The sequence below is a fragment of the Pogona vitticeps genome, chromosome 6 (assembly GCF_051106095.1).
Source record: "Pogona vitticeps strain Pit_001003342236 chromosome 6, PviZW2.1, whole genome shotgun sequence".
NCBI classification, from domain to species: domain Eukaryota; kingdom Metazoa; phylum Chordata; class Lepidosauria; order Squamata; family Agamidae; genus Pogona; species Pogona vitticeps.
In genome coordinates this window covers 94,465,717-94,489,362 of record NC_135788.1, presented here as the reverse complement: position 1 = coordinate 94,489,362, position 23,646 = coordinate 94,465,717, and the positions used below count along the sequence as shown (strand labels likewise).

Sequence of the window (23,646 nt, the reverse complement as noted above, 5' to 3'; positions counted from 1 at the left end):
GTGCACTCCAAATAAAGTAAGCTTTGAGTGTATTAAGTGCGATGTGGTTCTTTGGTTCTTTTTTTTCCCAAAGCAATATGTCATTTTCCACTCAGACCCTTGAAGACAAGAGCCAGATGAAATTTCGCTTTGTTAACATCACACTGAGAAACCAACTCAAATTCTATTACAGAAAAAGCCACAGTTGAGGCAACCTCAATTAGCTTTTTCACAAGGTACAATATATACCCAGACTAGACCTAACAAAGGGTGCAAATATCATTCATTTAAAATAAGAGGGGGTGGGGGTGGCAGCAATTGTGTCTATATGATGTCAACACTGTGCACTGCTTTCAGTTCAGCAGTATATAATTAACATAATAACATCAGCCATAAAATTCAATCTGACTTTATCAATTTTAACCTAGAATTGTGTAATAATCAGATGAGAAAGGAACATTAAGAGTTGTTCACACCATCCATCATTACCTTCTATCCCCTGCTATCTAATTTGAACAGTCTACATAAATCCTGATCACAAACCACTATTATGGAAAGGGAAACTATGGAGTAAACAGGAATAGGTAACCTGTTACATAAGCAGTGAAAATGTCTCACCCTAAAATTTTAAATCTGTGGCACCCCTGGCTTAGTCCATTAGGTAGCTCCATAGTTATTTCTAACACTAACATTTCCATTATTTACGGGAGGGAACAAAATCATTGTGAATAAAGAACTAATTGTGATTATATTATGAGGAGCCCATAACAAAATTGCTCATCTGCAGGACGATCAGGACATGTCCTTGAAAAGATTTCAAAATAGAATATGGAGATTGGCTCTGATGGAAAGACTTATCTATTGCATTAAACTCTATAGAGATGAAATAAAACAAGATAAATTCATGGAAGTATGATATCTCTTGTTGGCCTCTGGTGCAGGAGATCAAATGGAAAATGGGTTGAAATGCTGGTTAGTTTGAATAACTGTAGGGTTATAAGTAAAACATATATAAATGTTTAAATATCATTAGTATACTATAGATATGAAAATTATTGGAAGTGTAACTGTATTTGTAGGTAATTACTACGTTTTTCCTTTTTTGTTATGTGATCAGAGGATTGTAACTTATAATAATAATAATTTAAAAAGAAAAAAATCTAATGCTAACAAAACAAGCATATGGCGTCAACAGCAACCACATACTCAAGACTGCTTGCTTCCAATTCCTCTTATATCTCTTCACTTTATTTGCTCTTTAGGAATGAAAACTTAAAATGTATTCAAGATAGGATACATGGTAATGAAAGAAACTACACGTTTACCATGTAACAGCAGCCAAGTATTTTCACAGATACTTAAAATAGCACATTGTTCTACTGGCCTTTTTCTTCACTATGAGACAACACCATAATTCTACAAAATACATAATAAAATAGAGAAATAAATCACTTCATGATCCCATTGTCCTAAGGAAATGAATACGGAGTTCTCTGCACCTGAAAATACAGTAATACGACTTCTGCTCATAAAAAGGGTAGATCTCCACAAGTGAACCATGTGGTGAAGGGGTCAAATGCTGGACTGGGTTTGGATTGAAGTCTATCCTGACTGAACCATAAAACTCATTAGGTGACTGTGGGCTAATCATTCTCTCTGAGATCTACCTCACAGGTCTGTTGTAAGGAAAACGTGGTAAGGAGAATATTGCCTATTTTTAATTGGTTACATTTATATCCTCCTAGAGCAGTGGTCCTCAACCTTGGGCCTCCAGATGTTCTTGGACTACAACTCCCAGAAGCCTTCACCACCACCTCTGCTGGCCAGGATTTCTGGGAGTTGAAGTCCAAGAACATCTGGAGGCCCAAAGTTGGGGACCACTGTCCTAGAGGACAGGTGGGATATAAATGTAACCAATTTAAAAAATAACGACAATAATAACAATTAATCATAAAAAGGACTCTCCAAATGAAACTGACAGCAAAAAATCATTATCAGTTGCACTGCATAAAGAACTACCAACCATAACAGAACTGCTCATTTATTGGCAAGTAGAATCAACATACATGGCCAGCTAGTAGAAAAAGTCACCTTATTAAGAGTGGCTGCCCCACACATGCCCTAGTGGGAAATATGCCATATGAATTGCCACTATAGTGCAGTGGATAACCCACTGAAACCTCATGTTCATACACATGCAAAACATTCTCTAAATTGGCAAGCACGTTGGATGATCCCTATCCTGCAAAGCACGTGGGAGTGTGACACATCTACTCTGTTTCCCCAAAAATAAGACAGAGTCTTATATTAATTTTTGCTCCAAAAACACATTAGGGCTTATTTTCAGGGGATGTTTTATGTTTTTTTCATGGACAACAATCTAAATTTATTCAAATACAGGCATTTAATCTTCTTCTGGTTGCTGCACAGTGGTGGAGGACAGGGTTTCACTTAACTGGGGCTTATTTTGGGGGGTAGGGCTTATAGAGAGCATCCTGAAAAATCATACTAGGGCTTACAGTATTTTCAGGTTAGGTCTTATTTTAGGGGAAACAGGGTATGTGCTCTCTATTTAAGGCAAAATTTAAGTGGACTGCGATTATAGGCTGAGTTATAAGTGCCCAAGTATATGAGACAAAAGGTAGATACAAGACACATACAGGATTTACTCTCTTTTTTTTGCAAAAACAATGAGAAGCATTGAGAATATGTATCCTATACAGGTATTTGTGTTGCTCTACCTTGTATTTTAGTAGATTGTTAACACTTTATTTATCTTTATCCATGTGTAGGCTTAGTTACATTTGTACCCCACCCTTACTCAAAGGAACTCAACAGCAGTATATATAAGTAAATACCAACAGAGATCTTCTTTTATCATTGTAGGAGTCGTGACAGATAAGTTAGCTCAGTGTATCTGGCTGTGGAGCCAGAGTTGGGGTTAGGGTTTCTTAACAGAAGCTGGACTTGGATGATCCACAGGGTCCTTTCCTATTTATTTATATGATGATGATGATGAAATGCACCTACACTTTTATGCATCACACTCCAGTAAGAAAATCAGACATTGCATCAGTAGTTTAGAGCAGGAGAGACTGAGAGAACAGGGAACCTAAAACTCAGCTCATTGTTGCCCACTCCCCAAATGGCTGATAAGTATTACTATTAATTTGCTAACTGAAGTCACACACTGTTGTATCAGGACAGGGTTTATACATTAGATTCACTGTGTGACCTGGTCTCACTCTCTCAGCCTGACCTTCCTCACATCCCCTGACTGGAGCAAAGTGCTTCCCAACCTTGAGTCCCTAAGTGTTCCTGGACTACAACTCTCAGAAGCCTTCACCGCTAGACGTGCTGGCCAGGATTTCTGGGAGTTGTAGTCCAAAACCATCTGGGGACTCAAGGTTGGAAACCACTGAACTAGGCTATTGCCTCCCCAAAAGCTTCATAGCTATGTATGGACTTGAACTGAACTTCCACATCTGAGCTCAATTCTCTAGCCACAGCACCACACTGCCTTTCAGGGCAAGAAGATGCCTTTTTGGGAAGCTATACCCAAGAAGCGCATGAACACTGATCACACAAAAAGGTCAAGCTGCATTCTGCAGAAAAAACTTTCAGGCTCATCATGCAATCTGATCTAGGGGTGTAGGAGTAGTTGAACCCATTCCTAAAGATGCAAAATTTCCAAAAAAAAAAAAATCCATTTTTTCCAGGGGGGGGGGAGAGGGGAAAATTTTTCCTAGAAAAAAAAATGAAAAAGTCCAGAAATGTTACATCTCAACCCATTGCTGAATCAGAATCTAAAGGCCATACCTAGAACACCAGCAAAACCAAACCAAAGGTCCAGGTCATTTTCTCCTGGCTTGGGCCTACCTCAGGGGTTGTTGTGCTACTAAATAGGGATGGTAGAACACTATACTGAAGAAAGCACAGAAAATGCATTACTGTATAATTACTGTATAATAAAGCCAAACCTATGCAACAGAATTATTCCACAAAATTAAGTACTGTGAGCTTCACCTTGCTAATCTAGGACCTACGTCTATAATGTGTAGTAAGTTGAGCTTCCTCTAAAGACTGGAAAGTGCAGTTGATTCAGGACATGGCAGTGGGCAGCTCTGTCCAACTGTTTTAAACACATAATGTTACTGTATTTTTCCGTGTATATGATGACCCGATGTATAAGATGACCACACTTTTCCAACCCTAAATAAGAAAATTTGATCGCTGCTTTCCCCCTCTACTTCTAAGCCCCGCGAAAGCAGGATCAAAGAGCTGCGGAAGTGGAGGGGGGAAAGCAGTGATGAAAGGGCTGCAGGATGAAAGGGCTGCAATCCTGCAGCCTTTTCATCACTGCTTAATCCTCCACTTCGTAGGGCTATGGGGCTTATGAAGTGGAGGGGAAAGCAGCCATAAAAGGGCAGCAGGATCAAAGGGCTGCAATCCTGCAGCACTTTGATTCCTTCCCCCTTCCTTCCGTGTATAAGACGACCCTCAATTTTTAGTCTAAAGATTTTAGATAAAAGTATTGTCTTATACATGGAAAAATACGGAAGTTATCAAAATAATGTTAATGCCTTTATAAACTTTATTTATCAGCTGATGGGTTTTGAGCAGCCCATGAAGGATCAGGAAGGAGATCTTGGTGTCCTGGTGGACAGCTTGACAAAAGTGTCAACCCAATGTGCAGCAGCAGTGAAGAAGGCCAATTCCATGCTAGGTATCATTAAAAAGTAGATTGAAAATATAACAGCAAATATTATAATGCCACTGTACAAAACGCTGATAAGGCCGCACCTGGAGTACTGTGTACAGTTCCGGTCGCCACACTTCAAAAAAGACATAGTGGAGCCAGAAAAGGTGTAGAAGAGAGCGGCTAAAATGATTACTGGGCTGGGGCACTTCCCTTATGAGGCAAGGCTACAGTGTTTGGGGCTCTTTAGTCTAGACTGAAAAGGCACCTGAGGGGGTGCCTTGAGACAAAGAAAATTATGCAGGGGGTGGATAAAGTGGATAGAGGGAAGCTCTTTTCTATCTCATGCAATACCAGAACCAGGGGACATCCACTCAAATTGAGTGTTGGGAGAGTAAGAACAATAAGAACACACAAAAGAAAATATTTCTTTACCCTGCGTGTTGTTAGTCTGTGGAACACCTTGCCACAGGATGTGCTGATGGCATCTGGCCTAGATGCCTTTAAAAGGGAACTGGACAGATTTCTGGAGGAAAAGTCCATCGCAGGTTACAAGCCATGACGGGAATGTATAATCTCAAGGCTTAAAAGGAAGGTACTTCAAAATGCCAGATGCAGGGGAATGGTATCAGGAGACAGGTATCTAGTTGTCTCGTGTGCTCCCAGAGGCATCTGTTGGGGCTCCTGTGAGATACAGGAAGCTGGACTAGATGGCCCCTTAGCCTGATCAGCAGAGCTCTTCTTATGTTCTTACACTGGTCAGCCCACCTGAGTGCAATTCAAGTGCTGTTGCTTACTTCTAATTCTATATAAGGCTTAGGCCTAGGTACCTACAGAAATGTCTGCTCTTCTATCAGCCTACCTATTTATTCAGATCATTTCTGCAGATCCTCCTCTAGACATACCACTCTCTGAGAGGGGGCATATTTCTTTTGTCTTTATGGGTGACAGCCCTAAATAGACTGCTTTCATTTGGGCTGCCCTATTTACAAAATTCCCTTCCCAAAGACACACATCCAATGTTGATCCTGATCATCTTTTCCTCACCCCATAAAGATGCTTTTACTTCATTTTAAAAATATTATTTCAACAGGTTATTTTATTCATACCTGTTGATGTTGACTTCTCTATTTCATCATAAATTGTCCTGAAAGTATTATGGTGGGCACTGCAGAAATTGTTTAACTAAATACATATTTATATCTATGCAAGAAAATCAGGATAGCAAGCTCTGTCGCATAATAAATATAATTGCAGGACATGACAGTGGCTGAAAAGCAGTCCAGTGCTCACAACAGTAATACCAAAATAGGTACAGATAAAAGAAAAATCTTGCAATGATTTGGGGAATGTTAGGCACTTGACATAAAATTTTAGTCCATCTCCCAAATGCACCAATTCCTGAGATCATTTATCATACAAAACGTTTTAAGCAGTTTAGTATGATGTAAATGGGCTGATGAAGTACTAATTTACTGCTGTAGTCATCTGGCAATTATTTTTTTTTTAAAAAAAGAGGAAATTAGTAACAGTAGTATATCTAAATGCTCCATACTAGCTAGCTGTTTGTTGTTTGTTTGGGTTTTTTAAGTGGTCTAATAAATGTATCACCTGTTCTTGCATTTGTAAATGCACCATGACAGCCTTTCCACCTTAAAATAACTCCGTTATATGGGAAATTTAGGCTTCCTTGACTCACAAACACCCTTCCTTTTTTTTTCTCCAGGCGACACTGCTGTCAGAAGCAAAAGGGAGAATCAAACAGCCAGCAACACACAGATGGGAGGTTGCCCATAACCGTGACTCTTGCACCAATGACACTGCTTTGAAACTTAAACTGGCCACAGCAACTTTTGGAGGGGAGGAGAAGCTGCAGGGCAGATTTATTACTGCTTCTGCTGGGAAGTAAACACTCCACCACACGCTGTTTACAACACAGCAGGAATAGCAAAACACACCACCTAAAACCGACGAAGACCAGCGTCGTCTTGATCGTCGGCGCGTAGCAGCCTGTAAAAGCAGATCGGCCTCCAATAGGGGATTTAAAAACCTAATCAATCCAGGAGTTTATTATCAGCCAGAGCTTAATATGGAACAGGGAGCCTATTTAAAGTACAGAAGAAGTAGCTGGCGTTTGTGAATAACCGAATGTTTCGCGCTACAGGTTTAGGAAGAAAGGCTCGTAAGGCAGAGAGCACAACTTTGAGACGGCTTGAAGTCTTGGCACCTTTTCTTTGGAAATTCAGCAGAGAATAACCCTTGCTCAGAAGCAATAAAAAGGGTGCTTTGTATACTGTTTTATTTTTTCCAAACTGTCTGTGGTTTAGGCATTCATCTGTAGCCGCTGATACCTACAACTTTTAGATATACGTACACGGTTCTCATTCCTCATTCTACTCTTAATAACTGCGGTAACAAACAACTCCACAATCGTTATCTTGTTCACAACACACACTGGGGTTGAACAACAGCACGTGTCACACGGCGGCAAATATTTATCACCCCCCATGTATACAACACACAGGGAAAGGGTGACCAATCCCCCTTAAGGATTACAGCACGCCACGCACCTGAGTGGCAAACTCACACGGCCAGGGAACACAGGTTTGCCCCCCACCCCGCGTGTTAATTCGGCCACGGGCACACGTGACATGTTTTGCACGTGCCCGCACCCGATTATTTACAAGGCGTGAAGACGGCCTTCTTGGCGGAGACTCCTCGTATACGGACGCGTTCTCGCCACTGAAAAAAAATAAAAAGGAGCACGCCCGGGGGGTCCCTCGCGCGTCACGGCTTTTTTTCCGCAAACAGGGAACGCCAGCGTAACGTGTGAAGCGGCGTGGTGTCCTTGTGACGGGTGCGTGCGTATGTTCGTGGTTCGTCGCCCCGTTCTCCTCCCTCTCCCACGGCTCCCGGCTCTTACCTGGGCCGGCGCGGCCCAGCGCGGCTCGACTCCCAGGACTCGTTACGCAGGAAACTCCTCTGTGGGCTCCGGGCCTCCTTCGGTCCCACAGCCCTGCCCCGTCACAGCCCTGGCTTCAGCCACAGCCCTTCCTGCCTTCGCGGACCGCCTCCCTCCCTCTCCCTCTCTCTCTGCTAACCAGACCCGCCTCCCTTCCCGCTAGAAAACCGGGGGCAGGCTCCGCGAGACGAAACTCCCCTCAGTCACACAGGCTTATTAGCGAGCTCCGGCGCTTCTTGTCGACGGTGGAGCCATTTCCTCGTCGTCGCTTTTTTCACTTTTCCTTTCGCATAGAGGCGCGCGCGCGTGTCCTCATAAGGCCTTTGGGAAGGAACGGCTTCCCCTTGAGCCCCCTCAAAAGTGCGCAAACACAACCGTAAACTCCTCAGCCATGCCCTCATGCGGGCATCACAACCTGGCTTTGCCGGTTGCTTGAGACACACACACACACACACAAAACAACCCACGCCCATTGTCTCTAAGGGTCTATCGTGTGCCCCCCCCTTCATCTTGGTCAATTTAAGGTCCCTCGTCTGCCCTTTAAGGGGTCATTTACTGAACCCCACGAAGCTCTCATAAATTTCCCGCCTAGCCCTCAAATTCCCTTACTCTCTGCAACAGCCCAAAGCCTCCTGTCCTCTTTTCCTTCTTGGCCTTCTGCTGGGAATTTCCTCCCTCGTTCAAACAGCTGAGGGCATGGCGCCCACCACCACTTTCAAAACTCAACCTTGCCATGGGCAGACAATCTCTCTGTGTCTTCAACTCTAACGTTCCTCTGAGCTGAGTCCACATCTTGCCCCTATTTATCCTGGTTTTCATCTACAGTACCACCTATCCCTTGTGTTATCTTTCATGGTACAGTGCTTAACTTCTTTGCAGTAGTTACTCTGCCAGGACACCACACACTTGAATGGTGGTGTAGCAGGTGTATTTGTCGTAATGACAAAGTGGACACAGGTACAGTTTGAAATCTGTGCAGCTTCTACCTTCACAGTTCTCTTCCTGCTTTTCATATTGCCTGTCACACATTTCCAGAGCAGGACTGGTATATAATTGCAACCAGACTAAAACATACAGTATCATAAAACAACACAAGCAGCCATGATAACAGGAACACAAGAACAGTATAGGGAGAGAAGAGCACAGCACACCCACCTTCTCAAAGAATAGGAAAGTCTTGCCTTGCTTCTAAATTTAAACCAGGTGCCAGTTTAGAATGCTTGTCCCTGAATACGGATGTCAGGCTGGGGGGACACTTTATACACTTGAATAAACCCCAGATTTATTTCTTTTTGAAGTGTATGCTAGCATACCACTAGGCATCTCCCCTCCATAAAATAAAAAAAAAAATCCTGCAGCCAGTTTTGTCTCCAAGTACCAAGCTTCTTGGGTTTCTTTAGCACTAAGAATAGGGGAGAATAAAAGCTCTGTCCTTGGGTTAAAACTGTATTGGGTAAAATCATAAAGTTGAATTAATGCCTCTCCATTTCTAATGTTTTCACAACAACAATACAGGAGGGATTGGGCCAAATTAAGACTGTCACTCAGTACTTTCCCTTTACGCCATTAGCCCTCGTCTCTTACACTTTACTGTGGAAAACCTCCCATTTATGCTTCCAAATATGCTGCCAGCCATATCTGTGGGACCGTAACTCAGACAAGCAGATGGCAGCAGACACATGTATTTGGCCACCTTTATCTTTTTACTCAAAGAGAGCAAACAGCTTCAGGTGTTTCATATGCAAAACAGTGTGAGGGGAAAAGATTGCACCTCACTCTATTATCAGGTATGATGTGCAGAAAAACTTCTAAAATGTGTTCACAAACATCTATCATAACACAGTGGCTTTAGTTTTGATATGCATTTCCTGCTACACTACTACCAAATGCTGTTTCATTTGAGGAAAAAGGCTTGGGGACCGTTTTCTTGACATATTTTTCAATCTGCTACTCTCCAGATGTGTTGGATTAGAACCATATCGTATCCATCCAGCTCAAGCACTCTGTCAGAGGATGATGGGAGATCTAATGCGGCACCAGGTTGGAGAAGGCAGTTTCAGGGATTTTCACTTCTGTTCTTAGGAAGTAACAAAGTTAGGAATAGTAACTGTCCATATCTTCTAATCTGTAGGTGTTCCAGTCTTCAAGCACAGGGATGGGAGAGTGTACCGTACACACTCTGTGTGTGTTTGTGTTGGGATCCTCTGAATCCTTGAAGCCATTAGGTCCCAAAGTCCTAGCCAATAAATGAGACTGATGGGCTATATTGTCCCACTCCAAGGGGGGGGGCTCCATGAATACTATGATACACACACCATACTTCTCAATTAAAATAAGGGGGGAATCAGTCTTTCCTATGCTATAATCACCTCATAGCTCCCCTCCACACACATAACTCCCTCTGCAGGAATCATATATTCCATTATTACCAAATAATCATAAAATGTAGTCGTCTCATACACACACACCAGTTTTGTAACCTGGGATCTACACATTCCAAACTGTTCTTGTTTGCCAGATGCAATGAATTTAACAAGTTATATTGGATGGTTGCTTTCAGAACACAAATTGATGAGCCAAAGAGTAATCTCTCACCCCATAAAGTGGCACGCTCACAAGTCTGTTTGCCATAGCTATCATTCCCCCTACGCTGTCCATTAATTTCTGGTTTGCAGCACTCATGTGGACTGCTAACACCATGTGGCAAGTTGTTTGTGTGGGCTGTTCATGGGATGCAGGGTGTTCATGGGATGTTAGGGTTTCAAATGGTTTTAGTATGGCTTCTGTTTTTGTGGTGCCCCCAGTTATTGTTTAATATGTTTATAATTATGGTTTTTATTGATTCTGAATTAGTAAGCTGCCCTAAACGTTTGAGGAAAGGCAGGGTAAAAATGTTCTAAATAAATTCATACTATTCAGGCTGTTTTAACCACAGGAATGCAAATTAATAGCAAGAGAAAAAGTATACTGCCAGTCTGTTTCGGAAACCACACATAAATGATTTATCAAGCAGAACTGCTGTGATAGAATGTAGTTCAGTTGTCTCAAATACAGGAACTGAGACTATGCCACCCCCTTTTATTAAGCCAGAAAATTTTCATCTTGTTCAGTACTTATGGTATTGGTCATGTGTAGGTTCTCTGAATCATCCCACCCTAGTTCAGTGTGCATTTTATTGCCACACCATCAGTCCATTCCACATTCTTGTTCTCCCCACCCAAGTACTTCTATACTCACATACATATTTGTGAGACACTAAATGTCAATAATGGGGGGGGGGGAGGAACAAATATCTCTATTTTTATTTACCAAACCTCCCTGAAATAGACAAGATATATAGGAGCTGCTGAAGGAGTAATTATAATGTTGTAGAAAGATGCTAACATCAGCTCCAGAATGCATATACACAAAAATACTGTAAAGGCCAGCTCTTCCTTTAAAAATCCCTTTAGTGTTTATCAAATACCTTCTTTTTAGATTTCGCAGTGCCCTTTCTAGTACCTCTGCTTTCTGCTCTCATCCCATGTAAACTGTGCTGTTACATCCACATGAATTTGTAGTTCTTACAGGTACCAGTATTAACATGGTGACTAAACCACAAGTTTCAGGATTAGTACGGGGAGGTGAGCCATGTCTGACGAGAACCTAAATGAAGGAAGCTTTCAGCTTGATCTCATGCTGAGTTGATCTTTTTTATTACTATTATCATGATTTATTTATATACTGCTTTTCAGTCTAAAGCATTGAATGACATATTAAATAGAACAAAATATGGTCTATAAAACAATGTATTCGCGAAGGCTTTCACGGCCAAGATCTAATGGTTGTTGTGGGTTTTTCGGGCTCTTTGGCTCTTTGTTCTTCCTAACGTTTCACCAGCACTTCAGAGGATAGCACTCATAGTCTATACAGTATAAGACTTAACACAAAACATTTAATTGATGACTAGGTCAGTCATCAGTCAAAGAAATATAAGATAGCAACATTCCAGCATGTTACGCAAATGTAACAAATCTTATGGAATAAGTGAAATTTATTTGGGACACACTTTTGTGAATTGCAGTCTATTTCCTCGAATGCAACCAATTAAGATGATTACCTCTTCCCTAAAAGCTAGCTTGTAAAGAATCAGTCATTTGCATTTGAAGAATGAACAGCATTGTCCATAGCAATATTTTCAGTAGAACAATCACTGCCTTCCTTTTCTCCTCTTTGCATGTGAATGCAAAGATCACACCACTACACACCTTTTGCAACCTTCTGACTTTATTTAGTTCAGTCCAGCCTGATCCAATTTGGCTGCTTAGCCAGGCCCTCTGATGGTATCTCCTATGTTCTCTCACCATTGTCTGGGCCAATGGCAATTCTATTTGCATATGTGTTTCCCACTCTGGGTTAAAACAAGATAACAATCACTTAAGGATCTGCGCCTCACCTATCTAGCCAGGTTGCTCAGAAAGGCAGTAATCTGTAGATAAGGTCCTCCTTGTACTTGATGGCTCTTGAGGACTGTATCTTAGCAACCAGAGGTAGAGACATTGAAAGTTTCGTGACCATTTCTTTCAAGGGCTTTCATTGGTCAATCAGATCAGGCAGATTATGGTACATAAACAGCATGTGAAAGAGAGGAAAGCATTTGCATTCTAGAGATCCTCCCTTTATGATAGTGAGATGCCTAAAGGAATGGATGGGTCATTGCTGACTCCAGTAGGAGCCATCCTATACACACAGCGGCTGAAGAAACTGAGAGAAGATATATGTTGCATGGGCTCATCATATAAGCATGTCAGTGCTCCTTACCACAGGCACTGGGGAGGAGGCAGTTCTCACCCTGCCTTGAGGAAATCCAAATGGAGCATAAACCCTGCAGCGCCCCCCCCTGCAAATCTACAACCTTGCTCTCACAGTTTTATGTTGACTTAGAATTTTCTTTAGCCTTGAGCTTTTCACAGACTTGAGGTCTTCTAAAACGTTTCACTCCAAGTATCAATAAGAGCCCAGTTTATTGCTGTTTTTATTTGACTTCTACCTACCTGTTAATATTACTGGATTTAGTAGCTGCTGAGATAACTTTATTTATTTAAAGGGCAGATCAGAGGTCCAGCCAGTCTAGGAGATAAAAGTGTTTCGGAATGGTAAGTTCTCATTCGGATTTAATCTTTGATCTGCCAGTGTTTTGTTCCCTCTGTTCCCTCTGTTCTTTAAAAATAAATACAAGAGAAAGGAAACCCACACTCTTTGTTGTTGTTGTTGCTGCTGTGGGAAAAACAAATTTAATATCTGCTTCCATAAGACCTATCTTGTATCATTTACCATGTTGGTCATTTTCCTAGCTGTTTTCTGGAAGCTTTTACTCTGTCTATTTTTCTTGAACAACATAATGCCATGAAATATTTTTTTTCCAGTCTGTTCTTGCCAGTAGTAAGTAGAACAGTAACGGTGCTTCCTAAATCTTCAGTGGGAAGATTCTATTATTTATTTATTTACAAGATTTTTTAAACCACACCATTACCAGTGGTCTCTGAATGGCATACAACAATATTAAAAATTTAAAAACATGAAAACCATTAAATATAGGCAATATTATAATAATATCTATATTAAAAACAATCATTAAAACATTAATATTAATAAATTCTGCTGCTCATATGGCCAACTAAAGACTACTATTTAATTAAAATGCTGGCTAAACAGAAAGGTCATTGCCTGGTGCCGAAAAGTAAAAAAGTGTTGGAGCCAGGTGGATCACTATAGGGAGGGTGTTCCAAAGTTGGGGGGGCAACAGCTGAAAAGACCCTGTTTCAACATGCCATTCCTCCTCTCCTCTTTCAGGGATGGCACCATTCTAAAGTGGCATTTATTTATTATGTACCTACATTAAATTGTAAACCACTTTATGATATGCTGAGCAATTGTTCAAGGCTATCTCATTTGTCCCTCATTCTCTGTTTGTAACATGAGAATGAAGAACACTGTAAATAAGACAACTTCCCAAAAATTACTCAAGCACCTGAAAAGCAATGTATAAATACTTTAAATAATAAACTATATTTTCAGTATTAGTGTAGCATCTTAATGGAGGATGCCTTGCAGTTTCCTCAGAAATACAGATATTCCTTCTGCGAGGAAAACAAAAAAAAGTCTACATTTTGTTTAACAAAATGAAAACCTGTTTGTATGGCATGCAACATTATTGCTCATGCTGAAAGGAAATGAAGCAAAACAGTCTGCCATCAGCTAACGAGCTACATATCCAAACACTGGGGACAAGTTTTAAACTCCTTCACCATTCCCTTCACCCCACCTTATTTGTAGTTGTAATAACTTTACAAGCATTTGTTCTTTCAGAGTTGTAGGGTGTATCACTAGGGTTAGACGCACACACACAGATGTTTATGTATTAAAATAACTGGTAGGATCACTTGTAATACTGCTTTTCCAACTTACAAGAAAAGGAGTAATTCCAAGAAATATACACCCACAGTGGAAATGGCTAGCAGCTAAATATTAATTTGCAGAACTGTCTGCAGATTTAGAAGTAGTTCAATCTGAATTCGTGAGGGCCATCTTACAAATTCCAGGAGAGGTATCCAATGCAGCGCTTAGGCTTGAAATAGGCTACCTGAAGGTTGAAGCCAGAGCTTGGCTGGCCATTTTTAACTGTTGGCTAAAACTAACCTTTCAACCAATTGGACTGACTTCACTGGTATTACAGGATAACCATCAGTCACCTTGGAAGAGAACAATATACCATGAAATCAACAGATACGGCTATTCAGTAGAAAGTATTCAACAAATGGGATACGTTAAGGCCAAGAGTAATCTTAGGCAGTGTATTATTGAGACAGAAAGGCAGCAGGACCTTGATATTATCAGAAATAGGTTTATACTTGACAACGCACTGCTCCCACCCAAACCGGCTAAATATCTCGACATAACTAAACATGTACATTTTTGAAGCTATGAGGAAACACTAACAATATTCATGAGGTCAATTGCGTGTTTGACTTTTGACTATAGTGATGGCGGCAGAATATAATCTGAGCCAAACGTCACTGTGACTCATGCTGAACCTCGTAAAGGTTCAGAACTGGAATAAGTGAAGGAACAAATGAAAATAGTATCTCTGCGTAGGTGCGGGGTGGTTTGCTGTCAGCATTTACTAAATATAGGCAGCGCCATCATACGTTGGAAGGAAGAATAATAGAATAATTGAGTTGAAAAGGGCCTGTCAGGCCGCTGCTCAGTTCAGGAATGTATCAAGTTTAGTGTAAGTGATTTACAGATAACCAGAGCAGCCTTTCCCAGGCTGGGATTCTTCTCAAGATATTTCAGACAGTAACTCCCACCATGCGCAGCCATTACTAAAACTTTCTGAGGCTAAAAGGATATGTAGTCCAAGACACCTAGAAGACACGTGCTAAAGAGAGCTTGGGCTTCAGTTATGATAACCGTGTTTGCATATGACCACTTTGGTTGGAGATGATGTGGATACCTCAGCTGAGAGTCTTGCTTACTCAATTTCCTGTGTGGTTCCAAACAGATTGGCTGCTGCATTTAACCATTTAATGGCATTCACAATACCTTAGTGGCAATGAGAAACCTCAGCTAAGATTAAAACAAAAACAAATGTAATCACCTGGAAGTCTGTACAGGATTTTGCAAAGAACACTTAAACCAATTTTGCTCCTTTTTCCATATTTCAAACACCAGATAGTTTCTGCAAAGGCTGGGTTGCCCCATTTAGTTTCCTTAAGGAAGAGATACAGATTGTTGTAATTTTTAAATTTAGTTTCCGTTCCTAGACAAATTCTCCCATGCTTTAGACTCTAAAGTTATAAATTTTTAGTGATATGTATCTCAAATAATGAGGCGAAATTAGTGATGTCACACAGTACTGTAATAGAATCATCGAATATAAGAATTGGAAGGGGTCTACAAGACCATCAAATCCAAAACCCTGCTCTATACAAGAATCCAATGTTCAATGGTTCCAGTTTGTTGACATCCTTCTTCAAATGTGGTGTCCAGAACTGGGCCCAGTACTCTAGATGGAGGCCTAACGAGTGCCAAGTAGCTCTGTTCTCAAGCCTATCAAGATCTTTTTGAATTTTATTTCTGTCTTCCAGGGCATTAGCTATTCCATCCAATTTTGTGTCATCCACAGATTAGATAAGCATTCCATGCACCCCCTCATTCAAGTAATTAATAAATATGTTGAATTTCATCTTACTTCCAATTTGAGAAGGAGCCATTGATAAGCATTCTCCGAGTATGAAAGTGACAATGTTAGTCCTCCTCCAGTCATCCAGCACTTCACCCATCCTCCATGATCTCAAGAAAATAATAGACAATGGTTCTGAGAGTTCTTCAGGCAGTTCCTTCAATACTCTTGGATGCAATTCATCATAAGGTATTACTTGATGATTAATTTATCAATCCCAAGCTGCAGTTCTGTCCCTTCTACTTCACTTTGTCTGGAGGATCATAGGCTGTCTTTTCGGATAAGACCAGGCTAAATTAGGAATAAAGCATTCTGTCTTTTCTTTGTTATCTGTTATTATTTGTCCATCCCCATTGAGTAGCTGAGCTGAGCCACTATTTCCTTTCTCTGTCTTTTTCTATGCACATAGCGAAGAATGCATTTTGTTGCTGTTAGCATCTCTTGCTAACCTCAGCTCATTCTCAGCTTTTGCCTTCCTAATGCCATCCCTGCAATTCTTTGTTATTTATCTGTACTTTTTATTTGTGATCCAGCATTCCTTCTATTTTCTATGTGTCCTTTTTTATTTTCACGTCCTCTCTACGTTTTTGTGAAGCCACATTGATTTTTTTTTCTGTCTCCCACCCTTCTTTCATGTTGGAATTGGTTGTAGTTGTGCCTTTAGAACAGGGGTGTCCAACCTTTCACCTTCCCTGGGCCACATTAGAAGATGAAAATTTGGTTTGGGCCGCACATAAATTTGGTTTGGGCCGCATGGGGGGGCAGCCCTAGCCATCCTCTGCAGCCCCGCTCCAAGCGCGCTTACCAGCAGCTGCAATCTCAGACAGCAGAGACTGCCAGCTTCAACTCCGGTGGCTTTATGGGGCCGGGAGGGGGTCCACCTATTGACGGGGATGGCACAATGGAGTCACACAGCCACCCTCTCCCCTCCCCTCCCCTCCCACTCCTTCCTTCCTTCCCTCTCTCCCTCTCTACTGTTGTGACATGCCCCGGCCATATTCCGGGCGCAAGCGCAAGCAGTGTAACTTGAAACTTTGGAATTTCTTTAAAAATAAAAATTGCACTGGGCCGCATTATGAGCCAACCTGGGCCACATGTGGCCCTCGGGCCGCAGGTTGGACAAGCCTGCTTTAGAATTTCCTTTTTAAGAAACTCCCCACAGCTTGGACTCATTTTCTTGTTGGGATCTCCTGCCATTGGACCGTACTTATCATTGTTCTGAGTTTATTAAAATTGGCTTTCCTAAAATCCAACATACACATGCAGTTACACTCTGCTTTGGTTTCCTTTTAAATCAAGAACTCAAGTAGAACATGGTCACTTTCTCCCAGAATTCTCCTTACTGCAATTTCTTCTATTATCTGTATTGATTAGAATCAAGTGAAGGATAGCTAATAGTTTCTTCCTCCAGTTTTTGTAAGACAAAATTATCAGCAACACAAGCCAAGAATTTATTGGAAGGGCCAAATTTGGCAGAATTTGCCTCCCAACAGATATCAGGACAATTGAAATATCCTGTTACTACTACATTGTGTCTCTTTAAAATTCTCAACATTTGTTTTTCAAAGTTTCATTTGCATCTTCTTGATTGGGCAGTCAGTAGTAGACTTCAGCTACCATATTCCTTTTGTTTTTGCCCCAGTTATATTAATCCAGATGCTCTCAAGATCATCCTTCTGTATTTTTACGCAGGAATATATATTTTTACATATACTGTGACTCCACACCCATTTCTGTGCTTTCTGTACTTTCTTAACAATTTATACCCTTAAATTACTATATTCCAGTCTTTGGAGTCATCCCGCCAAGTTTCAGTTATCTCTATCAAGTCATATTTTCTCTCCTGAACTAAGATTATTGTTTGTTTCCTATAGAGACTCTGGAGATTGTATTATTTGTGGCCTGCTTTCCTTCGTACATATTTATGAAGATTATTATTGGACCCCATTAGAGCTGTTCCATCTGTTCCTCTTATTGTTCATAAGCCTTTATCTCTCTTTACCTCTGAGCTTGTATTTCCCTCCCCTTTCCAATTCACCCCTCCTACCGAAGTTCCTCATGCTATGGCCAAAAACAGTCTTCCCAGTTTTTGTGAGGTGCAACCCATCACTTGCCAGCAGCCCGTCTTCCAGGAAGCGTTGCCCATGGTCTCAAAATCTAAATTAATCTCATCCACACCACCTTCATAAGGTAGAAACTTACCCAGAATATTTTTCATTCCCTTTCTGTTCCTTTCCTGAGTAATAGTAGGATGGACGAGAAGACTATCTGGGCCCCAAAGTCCTTGAGTTGCTTTCTCAGAGTTTCAGAGTCTGACATGCTGTGTCATTTGTTCCCACATGGATGAGAAGAAAGGGATATGTATTTGTGGGTTTTATGAGTGATGGCAATCCTTCCATCAGCTCCCTGATCTGTCCTCCAGGGAGACAGCATATCTGGCAAATCCATGGATCTTCTTGGCATATTTCACTTTCAATCCCATGCAAGTGGGGAGTCTCCTACTCGAACTACTCTTCTTCCTTTTGTAGGATGTGGATTCAGTGCTTCTGCTTGGCTGAGCGTCATCCTCTCTCATGTGCTCCTGCAGGGTTTCCTGTATGTATTCCACTGCATGCTGTCTGCCAGACTCCTCTTCAAGAATCTAAAAGCAGTTTTGAGTTCCACCAGTGAAGAATGTTTTCTCCTTCTTCTTCTGCACCTGTGACCTTTTTCCATGGTGATTCCTCCACTATGTTTGTTCTCTCCTGAGCATTCTCCTCTGCTTTGTCTTGATGTTTTTCTACCTCCCATGTCTCCCTTGTCTGGTGCTGCTTGGGAGTTCTACCTATGTATTCTTCATCTTCTCTTATAGCCTTAAACATGGCTGCTTGCTGCCCCAGTTCTTTAACTTTTTATTCCGACAGTGCTACCAGTTTGCACTTGCTGCATGTGTATGCAGTGTTGTTCTCAGGCACAAAGTCAAACATTGCATACACTTTGCAAGTCATCACCACTAAGGTGTCTTTACCCTCCATAATCCCATTACCTTTTACAGTACTTTCTTCTGTTTGTCTATGAGTGTCCTTTCGTTTGTCTTGTCTGCCTTGAAGAATGCTGGGAAAGTCTACTAATATATAATTCCTTGCCTTTGACCCCTTTTCTTTTCACTCTTCCTTCAGTAGATCTTTTCCTCACTACCACTCCCCATCAAACTCCTGTTTGCTCTCTCTGGTTGTTTACTCTCTGGAGTCTGTCTCAGTTTTATTCCTCTACTGTACTATATGAAGAGTCAGCAAACAGAAAAGCTGTTTGGTAGCAAATGATTTCCCCAAAACACATGAACTACAACCCCCACAAAAAAATATTAAAATACATCTTGGAAAGCACCCCTTTCCCTGGGGGTAATATTATGTGAAGAACAAGTGATTTCCATGCAATAGAAGCAGATGGCTTAGTTCCTTGTAGCATCCAAGGTGTGTGTGTGAAAGAGAAAGAGGGAGGTGGGAAAAGGAAGAGTTTGTTGTTTGATAATATCTTGAATTGAGTAGGGACAAGAGGACTTTCATTTTCCACTCTCCCTCCCCCAAAGAACAGTGGAAGGATGACAATGGGAGAGCCATTGTTTCTTGTTCTGTTTCTCAGAGGAGAATGATGAGAGATGCCAGCTCCTCAGTTAGACGTTAATACAGAATTTTTTCCCTCCAAAGAGGCACTCCTTGAAAGCTCCCATGCATGAGAAATCAATTTGCAAATGAAGCCTGTGCTTATCTCTCAGTGCCCAATCACAGAACACAAGCAAGCTAACTAGAGCTTTAAAAAAAACCATCAGCTAGGATAAATACATTTAGTATCTTAAGGGAACTCTGCTTATAACGACAGGCTAACTGCATTGCCTGATTTCACCTTAAACTTTCCAGGCATTTGTATACAATTACAGGCTATACTGTAGGGACATGATGGCACTGCGGGTTAAACCACAGAAGCCTCTGTGCTGCACGGTCAGAAGACCAGCAGTCATAAGATCGAATCCACGCAACAGAGTGAGCTCCCGTCATTTGTCCCAGCTCCTGCCAACCTAGCTTTTCGAAAAGCATGTAAAAATGCGAGTAGATAAATAGGTACCACCTTGGTGGGAAGGTAACAGCGTTCCATGTCTAGTCGCGCTGGCCACGTGACTTTGAAAACTGTCTTCGGACTAACGCTCGCTCTATGGCTTGGAAACTGTGAGTGAGCACTGCGCCCTAGAGTCAGACACAACTGGACTAAATGTCAAGGGGAACCTTTACCATTACCTTGCAGGCTATACTCTGTGGTCCCTTGAAGTAAGTCCTGCAGATACTGCTTCAGAGAAGGGAGACTGGAACTGCAAATAAATACCAACCAGTGATCAAAATTGTGTCTGTTTTGTTGGTTTGTCACTGCTGTAACTGTACTTGTGCAGGTCCTTTCTGATGCCCTCTCCACTTCATGTTGTGTTGATGTTGCAAGAAAAAGAATTCTGCAGAAAAATGGCAACATGGTACAGAAATTATGAACTCGTGGAACACCCAGAGAATGTCGCATTAAATGAGGCACCATCCGGTAGAATTAAAAGGCAAGTACTTTTCTGCCACTGAAAAAAGAGATAGGATGCACAGAGGGAGTTGTTTCCTTTTCTTTTCCTATTCTGAAAGCAGTTCATGTGAATCCTTTCTGTACCAATGCAGGAAACACTATACAAAGTACTTGCTTATGCTTCAGTGCTCTAGAAGAGCCTCTTGGGAGTTTCCTGCACTTTCGCTTTCAGTAGTTGCTGAGAGACTCCAACAACTGCTTCTTGAAGGTTGAAGGACGTTACCAACAGATTCCCTTGGAGGAAAGAGTTTGCCCATGTAGAACTAAAGCAGTTGAAGATCTAAACCCTCTATTTATTTGACTGCCCAGTCTATAAAGATCAGAGAGTAGCTTTGTTCCAAAAGCTAGGTCTCACACTTGGTAGATCTGGTGAATATTTGATAAATTTTCTATTGGGGGATAAGGTACCATACATTTCTGAAAAGGCAGCCAGCTTTGCTTTTAGAGCAATGGTTTTAAGAAGGAAGTTCTATAATGATCATGCTTTAACTGAGGATTGAACTGTTTCATATGATAATGTTGTTTTTAGATGGTTTTACTGTATTTGTATACTATATTTAATATTTTATCCTATTAAAACTTCTTTTGTAACAGCGATACACAAATAAACTTGCTTTACTAATACTAATATCCAACAACTGCTTCTGAAAATGCAGAACATTCTTGATGGAACTAAAGTTGCACACCATATATCCCTATTAATTCGATCCGTTTACATCCATGGAATATTTTGTATTTGTGTTGTCAAGACTCCCCTCTATTCCTCACTAGGCAAACAGAAATAAATTAATGAGTATATGCAGTGGTGCTATCAGAGCAGAAATCAGAGTGCCATTCAGCTGTGCATGCAGAATGGCTTCCGAAAGCAACAGCAGGACTGGCTTGCTGCATTTTGAAAGGAGTGTGGCAATATATCTAGGGACACCCTTATCCTTAGGCAATATGAGGCAGTTTCTTCAGGCAGCAGAATTTGTATGGCTTGAAAAAGCAGTAAATTGTTAGCTGTTTAAGCTGTTATAATTGCTTTTTTCTTGCCAGGGATTATTGTTAATTTTCTTCCTTATGTTCCAAATTGCGTCAGCCAGTTTTGGAAAGTTTTATACTTTGGCCGTGAACAGGGCACTTATAGTTCTGCCTCCAGCAACAAAATTAAGGAGTTTGTCCCTAAATATTGCTAGTGCCACCCACCTAGAGGGCTAACCACTTCTATCATTCAACCAATGTGTCTAGGATCCAAAATTACACAACTGTGCCACTTTGTTATTGTATCTATGTTATCTGTAGCACTATTTTTTTTTAAATTGACAACTCTTCCACCATTGGGATTGTCATTCAGTGTTTTTACTACGTGTTATAATAATGTAGTGGCAGCAACTGGGGGAATTAATCCTTTCACCAACACATTTCTTCTAGCCATGTGCTACATGGTGTGTCCTGACCACCAGAAACACATGCTTTGATCTATTTCCTTGGCGGCTATCCTTTTTGGGTTTTTTTGTTTTTTGTTTTGCTTCCATATGATCCCAGATGTATTATCTTATCACACTTTAGTGCTTTGTGGTGAATGGGAGGTACCAGAAATCCTTGAAGTGTTTTAAGGGAGAAGTAATTAGGACATGGTGATGATTGCCTACTTTTCAAGCATGTTTTAAAATATTTTTACTTAATGGGACAATAGTAATAAAGTGGCTCATGTGTTATCTTGAAAGTAATTAAAGCAACAGGGTTTACTTATTTTTTAAAAACTAGCTAGATATTAGTGCTAGAACAAATTTATTGTGCAGAAATTTTATACATATGGTATATTGCCACACAGATGTCAGCAATTTCCTAAACTGATACGTAAAAAAAACACATGATCCAAGACTGAAAGGGGACCTCCATCTTATTTGTCCTGGACCCAAATTCACTTTAGGATACCCCATATCATTTTTCTTTATGACTAGAAGAGTCTATCTTGCAAAATAATAATAATTATATCCAGTCAAATCTACTATTTTTAATCATATTAATGCATGATAACCTGATCTAACAACTACAGATCAGAAAACATGAACCAAACGTTTCAGCTCACTCCAAATGATACATCCTGTTTTCTATGTGATGGTACTGAATTCTGCTCAGCCCAAAGCTGTTGTATAAACACCGCACTCCCAGTTGTGAGTCCAACAGCCTTGTGATGGAGCTAAGCAATTCTGGAGAAAATGAAGGAGCCTCGGCTGAAGATGCAAGAGCCCTGGCATAAACTAGGATGCATCCACTCTCTTCAAGCCAGCTACTGGGCAGAATGATAGCTGAGGATGACACTGGTGGAGGAGTGAAAAAAGAAAGTGCCAAAGCAGGACTACAGTTGCATATTAAGAAGGCAAAAATCATGGCTACATATACAACTTTAAAACTGACAATGAAGAAACTGAAATAGTTAAAATTTTTGTTTATCTTGGTTCAGTCATCAATCCAAATGGAGACTGCAGCAAGAAGTCAGAAGAAGATTGATACTTGGAAGGGCAGCAATGAAGTGTAAGGATACATCACTGGAGATCAAGACCAAGACTACCCATACTGTACTCTTGTGTTCCCGGAGGCAAGTAGCAAAATTTGATGGCAGGTAACAACATTCTTTTGGTTAATTCAAATGAAATTGCCAGATCCTACAAGTTGAAGCAACATTCTCTGAGAATTTGGAAGTTTATTGTTTTAGACTATAACTTCCAGAATCTTCTTGTGAAGAAGATTTTAAAAGGCTTAATAGCATCTGGATGCAAATTATGGCACCTTTGCCAGTGAGTCAGACTGGGTCCATTTTAGGCGGCAGCAGGCTGATGGGAGAGGAGGTTAAAATGTTAGGAAAGCTGATAGATTGCATGTCATCTGGGATTTAAAGGAAAGAGAAGGTACCCGAATTTTAAGGAGGAATTGTAAATTCGTTCACAACTGCATTCTGATGAGAAGCCACTGCAGAGAACTAGAAACAGTCAGCTTCTGGGGAGAAAAGCAATTTTGATTTGTTGGTTATCCAAGGGAAAGGTAGTAAGTTCCTAGAGCAAAAGGGGCTCTTAGAGCTTGCAATTCAGCATGTGACACTGTTAGCAATATTGGTGCTCTGTACAAGTTCAGATGCTCAGCTATATCTAATAATGGGTCCTCCAGTGCATAAAATAGGCTTGCTCCCTAGTTTTCTTATTTTCT

The 23,646-nt window shown here is 40.9% G+C and overlaps 1 protein-coding gene across 7 annotated transcripts in view; it reads right to left on the bottom strand.

Annotated features, from left to right (window-relative positions):
- Positions 1–7,741, bottom strand: part of LOC110074911 (signal transducer and activator of transcription 5B) — an 81,542-nt gene extending 73,801 nt beyond the window's left edge. For all 7 annotated transcript variants that reach the window (XM_073004285.2, XM_020785656.3, XM_020785655.3 and 4 more), the window contains exon 1: positions 7,602–7,741. The gene's annotated coding sequence lies outside the window, so the exon portion shown is untranslated. The remainder of the gene's footprint in view (positions 1–7,601) is intronic.
- Between the last annotated feature and the right edge of the window lie 15,905 nt (positions 7,742–23,646).